Raw genomic sequence first — 8,436 nt, 5'->3', positions numbered from 1 at the left:
CACACAGCCTCCCATCAGCAGAGTACCCGTTCTACAGCCGCTCATCAGCAGAATACCCATCACACAGCCACCATAAGCAGTCTACCTGTCCCAGTGTCATCATAGCCAGCCATGTCAAAAAAAGTTTACACTGGTGGCCCTCCGATTTAATGGGGGGGTCTCAGAGACTTTTCCAGTGTCCAGGGGCACCAGTCAGGGATGCCCCCTTTCTCCAGGCTTTTTTGCATTAGTAATGGAGCCCTTGGCGATTGCACTGCGCTCCTCCCCTCAGATTCAGGGCATCAAAGTGGGCACCCTAATTGGAACTACAGCACTCTATGCAGATGACTTGGTTTTATTTGTCAGTGACACCGGACCTTCTTTACAGGCTGCGTTGACACTTTTTAATAGATTCACTCTGGTCTCTGGGCTCAGGGTTAACTAGTCTAAATCTAAAATACTCCCCTTACGCTCTCATCCAATCCCTGAACAGACTGATCCTAACATTTTCCTACAATGGGTCTCCCGAATCAAGTACTTAGGGCTCCAGATTACTAACTCGGTGGCTGACTTCATCAGCCTTAATATTTCCCCGTTGCTTGCTATAATGTCTAAGAAATTCCAAGCCTGGAAAAAACTCCCTCTGTCTCTCATTGGGAAGATAAACTTCATAAAAATGAAAATTCTGCCCCTACTATTGTATAATCTTAGGAATTCTCCGGTTTGGATTCCTAAGTCCATTTTTAAATCAATAGATGCCATGATCTCCTTTCTGTGGCAGGGAGGTATTCCCCGCCTTAAACTAGCAATACTACAACAGCCATGGGGGAAGGGGGCCTTGCGGTTCCTAATTTTTACAAGTACTTCCTGAGGCTCTGTCTCATCTGGTATTCAGGGGTCTAAAAGCTCCATACCCACTGACATCCTCCATGCGCTCAGTAATGAGGGCATGGATTGTGGCCCAGGGAGTGCGATCGCCTAGCTCAACTAGACTTTCCCCTAATACCCCAATGCGGAGAAACCCCAATTTAACAAATTTTTTTGATTACCCGGACCCAGCAGTGTGGACCAGGTATGGTATTAAGATCTTGCTCCACATTGTATCAAACGGTACTCTATTGTCATTTGATGAATTAAAACTGAAGTATAATTTGCCTAACACACATTTCTTCAGGTAAATTCAACTGCGGCATGCCCTCTGCTCGCAATTTGGTGGCTAGCCTCTTGACCTTGAGCCCAGTGACCTAGAGCTGCTAACACGTAGTGAATAACTGCCAAAACCAGTCTCCTGCTTATATAAAGACCTATTCCAGGAAACGACCCTCCTGTTGGGGCCGTGCAGGAGAGCTTGGGAGGCTGTAGCTCCGGGGCTGGACAGAGATGATTGGGATGATATGTGGGGGGCTGCATTTCTGTACCTAGTATCTAGCAGAGATAGATTGATTCATTACAAATTCCTTCATAGAGTCTACCTAACACCGGCTAGATTGGCGGGGATGTTTGGGAATCAACACTCCCAGTGCTGGAGATGTGCTGCACCCTTAGCTAATTTAATACATATCTTTTGGGAGTGCCCACCAATTAAACCCTACTGGCAAGCCATTGCCTCTTGTATCAGGTCGGTCACTTCCATATCTATCCCCATGTCCATCGAGGTGTGTCTTTTACATTTGGTGGAGCCACTGGCCACTACCAGGGCTATACGGACCCTCCTTACCTTGCTACTATTCTATGCTAAAAAGCGCATTATCCTATCATGGAAGAGCTCTGCGACACCAACTGTGGAATCTTGGAAAGCGTTGGTCAACAAGGCAGTACCTTTTTACAGAGCTACATACTTGAACAGGGGGGCTCTGACCAAGTTCGAGAAGGTTTGGGTGTGGTGGATGGCTTCCATGGATACGGCATCTGATTAATCACAGTGTGATACAGAACAGGGACCCTGTGTAGGTATTATAGCACAGAGAGGGTAATGTTTTGAGGGACTAGAGGACTAGTGAGTAGTTAAGGAGGTGTATACATCTCATCTGGGGGATGGGAAACTCTCCTCTCAATATTTGTATGCCTTTTACATGTATGAAGGCAAAGATTCCCAGCTCCAGTGCCCAACCTACATTGGCACAAGTGAAAAAATTGTCTGGGACCTGGCATTTTTACTTTTCCAAAAAGGATATCACATCTACCTGGATAATATCTATACCAGTCTGCCCCTTTTCCGCCACCTGTACTATGAGAAAAATGGATTGCGGCCCAGGGAGTGTGATCGCCTAGCTCCACTAGACTTTCCCTAATACCCCACTGTGGAGGAACCCCAATTTAACTCATTTTTTTTATTACCCGGTAGTGTGGACCAGGTATGGTATTAAGATCTTGCTCCACATTGTATCAAACGGTACTCTATTGTCATTTGATGAATTAAAACTGAAGTATAATTTGCCTAACACACATTTCTTCAGGTAAATTCAACTGCGGCATGCCCTCTGCTCGCAATTTGGTGGCTAGCCCCTTGACCTTGAGCCCAGTGACCTAGAGCTGCTAACACGTAGTGAATAACTGCCAAAACCAGTCTCCTGCTTATATAAAGACCTATTCCAGGAAACGACCCTCCTGTTGGGGCCGTGCAGGAGAGCTTGGGAGGCTGTAGCTCTGGGGCTGGACAGAGATGATTGGGATGATATGTGGGGGGCTGCATTTCAGTACCTAGTATCTAGCAGAGATAGATTGATTCATTACAAATTCCTTCATAGAGTCTACCTAACACCGGCTAGATTGGCGGGGATGTTTGGGAATCAACACTCCCAGTGCTGGAGATGTGCTGCACCCTTAGCTAATTTAATACATATCTTTTGGGAGTGCCCACCAATTAAACCCTACTGGCAAGCCATTGCCTCTTGTATCATGTCGGTCACTTCCATATCTATCCCCATGTCCATCGAGGTGTGTCTTTTACATTTGGTGGAGCCACTGGCCACTACCAGGGCTATACAGACCCTCCTTACCTTGCTACTATTCTATGCTAAAAAGCGCATTATCCTATCATGGAAGAGCTCTGTGACACCAACTGTGGAATCTTGGAAAGTGTTGGTCAACAAGGCAGTACCCTTTTACAAAGCTACATACTTGAACAGGGGGGCTCTGACCAAGTTCGAGAAGGTTTGGGTGTGGTGGATAGCTTCCATGGATACGGCATCTGATTAATCACAGTGTGATACAGAACAGGGACCCTGTGTAGGTATTATAGCACAGAGAGGGTAATGTTTTGAGGGACTAGAGGACTAGTGAGTAGTTAAGGAGGTGTATACATCTCATCTGGGGGATGGGAAACTCTCCTGTCAATATTTGTATGCCTTTCACATGAATGAAGGCAAAGATTCCCAGCTCCAGTGCCCAACCTACATTGTCACAAGTGAAAAAATTGTCTGGGACCTGGCATTTCCACTTTTCCAAAAAGGATATCACATCTACCTGGATAATATCGATACCAGTCTGCCTCTTTTCCGCCACCTGTACTATGAGAAAACCTTGGCCTGCAGTACCATACGAAAAAAGCAAGGGCTTCTCACAAAATTTAGTGACCACAAGGCTACAAAGGGGGGAATCAGCAAGTCTGAGGAACGAGGAAATGCTGGCCATGAAATGGAAGGATAAGAGAGATGTGTACGTCCTGTCCACCATCCACAATGACACCTCGGTGGAAATTCCAGGAAGGCATGGTCTCATCCAAAAGCGTGCATCCAAGATTATAATCTCTACATAGGGGGGTTGTGGATTTCAACGATCAGATGCTACAGCCCTATTTAGCAACAAGAAATTCCCGTGTCTGGAATAAAAAAAAAAAAAAATTATCAGATTAATTTGCCCATTTATTATGCTTATGTCACCTACACCCAATCCACAGAAAGACCTACCACCGTCCTCAAATTTATAGAAGAAATCCCTCATTTACCAGCAAGGACCCCCACCCCCAGAAAACATTTGCTCTCATTCTGTAAGCAGACTTCATCAGCACCATTTCCCTGAGAGCATTCCACCAACAGAAGCAGGCAGAAGGCGCCAGAAAAGATGTCAGGTATGCAGCAGAGGGGGAGTTAGAAGATACACCAGTTTTCATTGTCCCCAATGTCTCTCCCAACTGGGCATATGCATCGGAGACTGCTTCCGGCATTTTCACACGTCACTACACACAACAGCCTGCCATTTCCCCTTTTCAATATCTGTGCTGCTCATTTGCCTGGTGCCTCAACCAACCATGCCACTGCCTTCCACTTGAACTGCCCTAGCTTGTTTATCGACTATGCTTCTGCCTGCCGTCTGGATTGTTTGTCAACCACATTTCTGCCTTCCACCTGCACTGACCTGGGCCTGTTAATCAACCATGTTTTTTGCCTGCCGCTAAAGTAACAAACAAATAAAGCAGCTGAAATCCGTGGGAAGGATGGGCGTGGCCTGACGCAGCATGTGAGCAGACAACTTTCTCAGCAGCTTTCTGATCCCTCTGCACAATCCTGTGTAATCCTGCTCACCTGCCACACAAACTCGGCTGAAATTTCTCCTGTACGCTTGGGGAAGACTTTGTAACATTCGTGGGGGATTCTGGTGGATGGGAAAACGAAGGAAACAGCCCCCGGCAAGGATGAGTATTACCACACGTTCTGGCCAAGATGGCTGCCACTCCACCATCCCACACTCGTCCCTGGCATCCACGCCGGATCTTTTTGATGAGGAGCCAGATCCTTTGCTACCACCTTCTCCAGGGACCTCAGCTCCCCCGGCGCTATCGGTCATCCCTCCCCACAGTGATGATGGCCTTGAGGACGGTCCAGAACCGGAACCCACCCTGCTGGATGTCCTCAAACTGATCAAGGTAAATCACTCTGATATCATGGGGAAAGTGGAGGAACTTAAACTGGACATAACAATTATGCGCCAGGACATGCATAAAATGAGGGACCGGGTTTCTGAGACTGAACGCCGTATTAGCGATTTGGAGGATGCTGTCGGCCCGGTCCAAGCTACTCAAAAAATGCATGGCACTAAAATCCTCTCTCTGGAGGACAAGGTAGACGATTTGGAGAACCGTCTGCGCAGAAACAACCTGCGTCTAGTGGGCCTCCCCGAGCGGGTTGAGGGTGCTGACCCGGTCTCCTTCCTGGAAAGTTGATTTACCCAAGAATTTGGTAAAGACTGCCTTTCCCCATGTTTTGTCCTGGAGCGTGCACATAGAGTGCCTGGCAGGCTGCTTCCTGCAAGCAACCCTCCACGCACTATGGTAATCCGTCTCCTCAATTATCGTGATAGGGACGCTATCCTGCGAGCTGCCCGCCTAAAAGGGAGCCTAAAGATCAACAATGCATCTGTGTCATTGTTTCCTGATTATTCCCCAGCGGTCCGTGCCTCAAGAGCCAAGTACCAACACATTAAGCTGAAATTGAGGGAGAAGACCATCCAATATTCTATGCTGTTTCCTGCCACGCTGCGAGTCGTGCACCAGGGCCAGGTGCATTTTTTTCAAACCCCTGCAAATGCTCTTTCCTGGTTTGAGTCCTTGCATCAACCGTGTCGAATGTCTGGCCGGGCCCTGGACACCTGAACTGGTTACTCTCCTGGAAATTTGTTAAATTTCTCCTTCCCTTTTCTTTTTCCCTGGCCTGTGTGCCTTTATCTGTGGCAGGTGATTCAAGATACCTGTTTTCACATGAGAACAAGATCTCAATCTGGGATCTATGCTGCTAATTGTATGCATATTTGGTTGACATCTGATTTTCTTTAAGTTTTGTTTGCTGATGTGCCTGTATTGGCCATGTTTCTAGTATGTACTAGCAGTTTGGGATCTAAGCCTGCTCCTGTTTTTTCTTTTTGGGGTAAGGCAGGGGTTAACTATGTGCTACTGCCAGTTTTCACTGTGTTGTTACTGATCACAGGAATGTTGTGTTGATGGATGATTGTGGTATGTAAGTGTGTGTACGATTTTTGTCCTGCCTTGTCCTCCCTCTGGGATTGCAGCCATGACGATACCCTTAATCTGCTGATTTTCACTAACTTCATATGTCTTTAGTCAAATGTATCTCCTGGAATGTCCGGGGTTTAAATTCCAAATTTAAAAGGGCTTCCCTGTTTGAATTTCTCAAGGCTCATAAGCCTCATATACTGTGCCTGCAGGAGACACACCTTATCTTATGGGGTCTAAAGTGCTTGCTTTAAAAAAACACGCATGGATACAGAGGCGTTGCTAGGGGGGTGCGGGGGGTGCGGCCTGCACCGGGTGACACCCGCTAGAGGGGTGACACCCTCCTGACGGTGTGGAAAGCACTGTTTTTTTTTTTTTTTTTAATCAGCTGACCCGATCATCACCCCGCACTCCGCAACCTGTGTGAAACACACACCTCCAGCGCCGTGGCGGCGCTTGGTATGTCAGTGTGTGAGCGTGCTGCGTGTCCTCCTTCTTCCTCCTCCTACTGAGCCAGCCTGAGCCTGTCACATCTCATCTCTCACACTGCACTGCAGAGTGAGAGATTACATCACTGACTGTCTTACACACACTATCTCCGCCCGGGCGGCGCGCTGCCCTCCGCTCTTCTCTCCAGACCCCAGCCAGCTGCTGCCAGATTCGGAACAGGAGGGGGGGGTGTGTGGAGGGGGTTGTTGTGTCCTGGTATCCTCCACTGGCCCGAGCTCAAGGGGTGAGGTGAGGCAGACGCCGAGGGGGGTAGGGTGGTTGCCATGGTACCGAAACGCCACCAAAGAGCTGGTGTGGGAGGACTCTCACTGTCTGGCGCCCTGGCTGACCTGTGCTGTGTGCAAGTATGATAAGGAAGGGGGGGGGGTGCAAGGTGGTCTGCTAGACACAGCTATAGTTAATATATATATATAGTGTAATATAGCTGGTCCAGACGCCCCCCCCCCCACCAGCTCACTCAGCTACTGTGCCTATTAATATCTAATATAATATACACAGATATATTATATTAGATATAGGCACAGGAGCTGAGTGACACACCCACCCACCCTGACTGAGCTGGTCTCATGGGGGGGGGGGGTGCTGTGTCCACAGTCACCAGGTACTGAGCGGAGCCGCCCTAAGCTGGTCTGATAAGGGGGGGGTGTCTACAGATCACAGCACAGGTGTAGTCAGACAGTGACCCACACCCACATCAGATCCATCCAGCAAGCAACACGCCGTGTCAGCAGATTACAGCATCTTCCCTGTGGTCATCAGATCCGGTCCAGCAAGCAACACGCCGTGTCAGCAGGTCAGTTCCAAAATGCAAATCAAATCATCAATGCCAATGTTGCCATTATCTGCTGTCCCCGGGGACAGACCCAAACCAGAGATCACCACACAGTGGATCGGATCTGTCCCTGGTGACAGCAGATAATGAAAAGTGTGGGGGCAAAGCTGCGATGACATCACTCATCATGTTGGAGCCCTCGGTTAGGCCCCTTTCACACTGGGGCGGTGGGGGGGTGACACCATGTTATACCGCACCAGGTGACACCAACCCTAGTGACACCACTGCATGGATATCATTCCACATTTTCTAATTACTCCAGGGGTGTGTCCGTTCTCATAAGGAAGGGCCTCCCCTTTTCATGTGATAGAGTGATTTTAGACCCTAATGGGCGGTATATTTTCCTCCAATGTAAGATACATGCCACCCCATTACTTCTGGTGGTTGTGTATGCTCCCCCTCCTGTCACGGCTGCACTCTTTACAGATCTGTGCACAAGGCTCTCGGATCTGCCTACATTAGCCACCCTTATTGTGGGGGATTTTAACTCTGTTATGGACCCTAATTTGGATAGACTAAAACCCATTCAGTATGAATCTAAGCTACTTTGTCAGTGGTGTGCTTCCTTTGGATACATTGACCTATGGCGACAACAAAACCCATTGGCTAGGGAATACTCTTGTCAGTCCCGGTCTTATCGTACTCTTTCCAGGCTGGACTACGCCCTTGGGACATCTGACCTGACCTCATATACCCGGACAATATACTATATATCTCAGACAATTTCTGACCACTCCGCCCTGTTTGTTGAATTAATATTCGGTCACAGACCCTCTTTTCGGTTGTGGAGGCTCAGTCCCCTCTGGGTCTCCACCCCTAAATTTGAAGAGCCGGTCCGGCAGGACATGTCCCTATATTGGGGGGACAACGCTGGAGCGGCTTCTTTTGGCCCCACATGGGACGCCTTTAAGGCGTCTGTACGGGGCTCATATATCTCAAACATTGCTAAACATAGGAGGTCCTCCCGTGCTGCTCTTCTGGCCTTGGAGTCCTCTCTGGAGGTTGCTAGGGCCCAGTATTCTGCGCTCCCCACCCCGGATTCTCACGGAGTCTTGGTGGGGGCGCACAGGGCCCTGGATCTCCATAGGGTGGACGCAACGCGGACTCAGCAGTTATATCTGGCTGCCAGACTACATGAATATAGTGGGAAGAATAGTAAAATGTACAT

The sequence above is a fragment of the Aquarana catesbeiana genome, linkage group LG10, assembly GCF_042186555.1.
Source record: "Aquarana catesbeiana isolate 2022-GZ linkage group LG10, ASM4218655v1, whole genome shotgun sequence".
NCBI lineage: Eukaryota > Metazoa > Chordata > Amphibia > Anura > Ranidae > Aquarana > Aquarana catesbeiana.
This window is presented reverse-complemented; position numbering follows the sequence as displayed.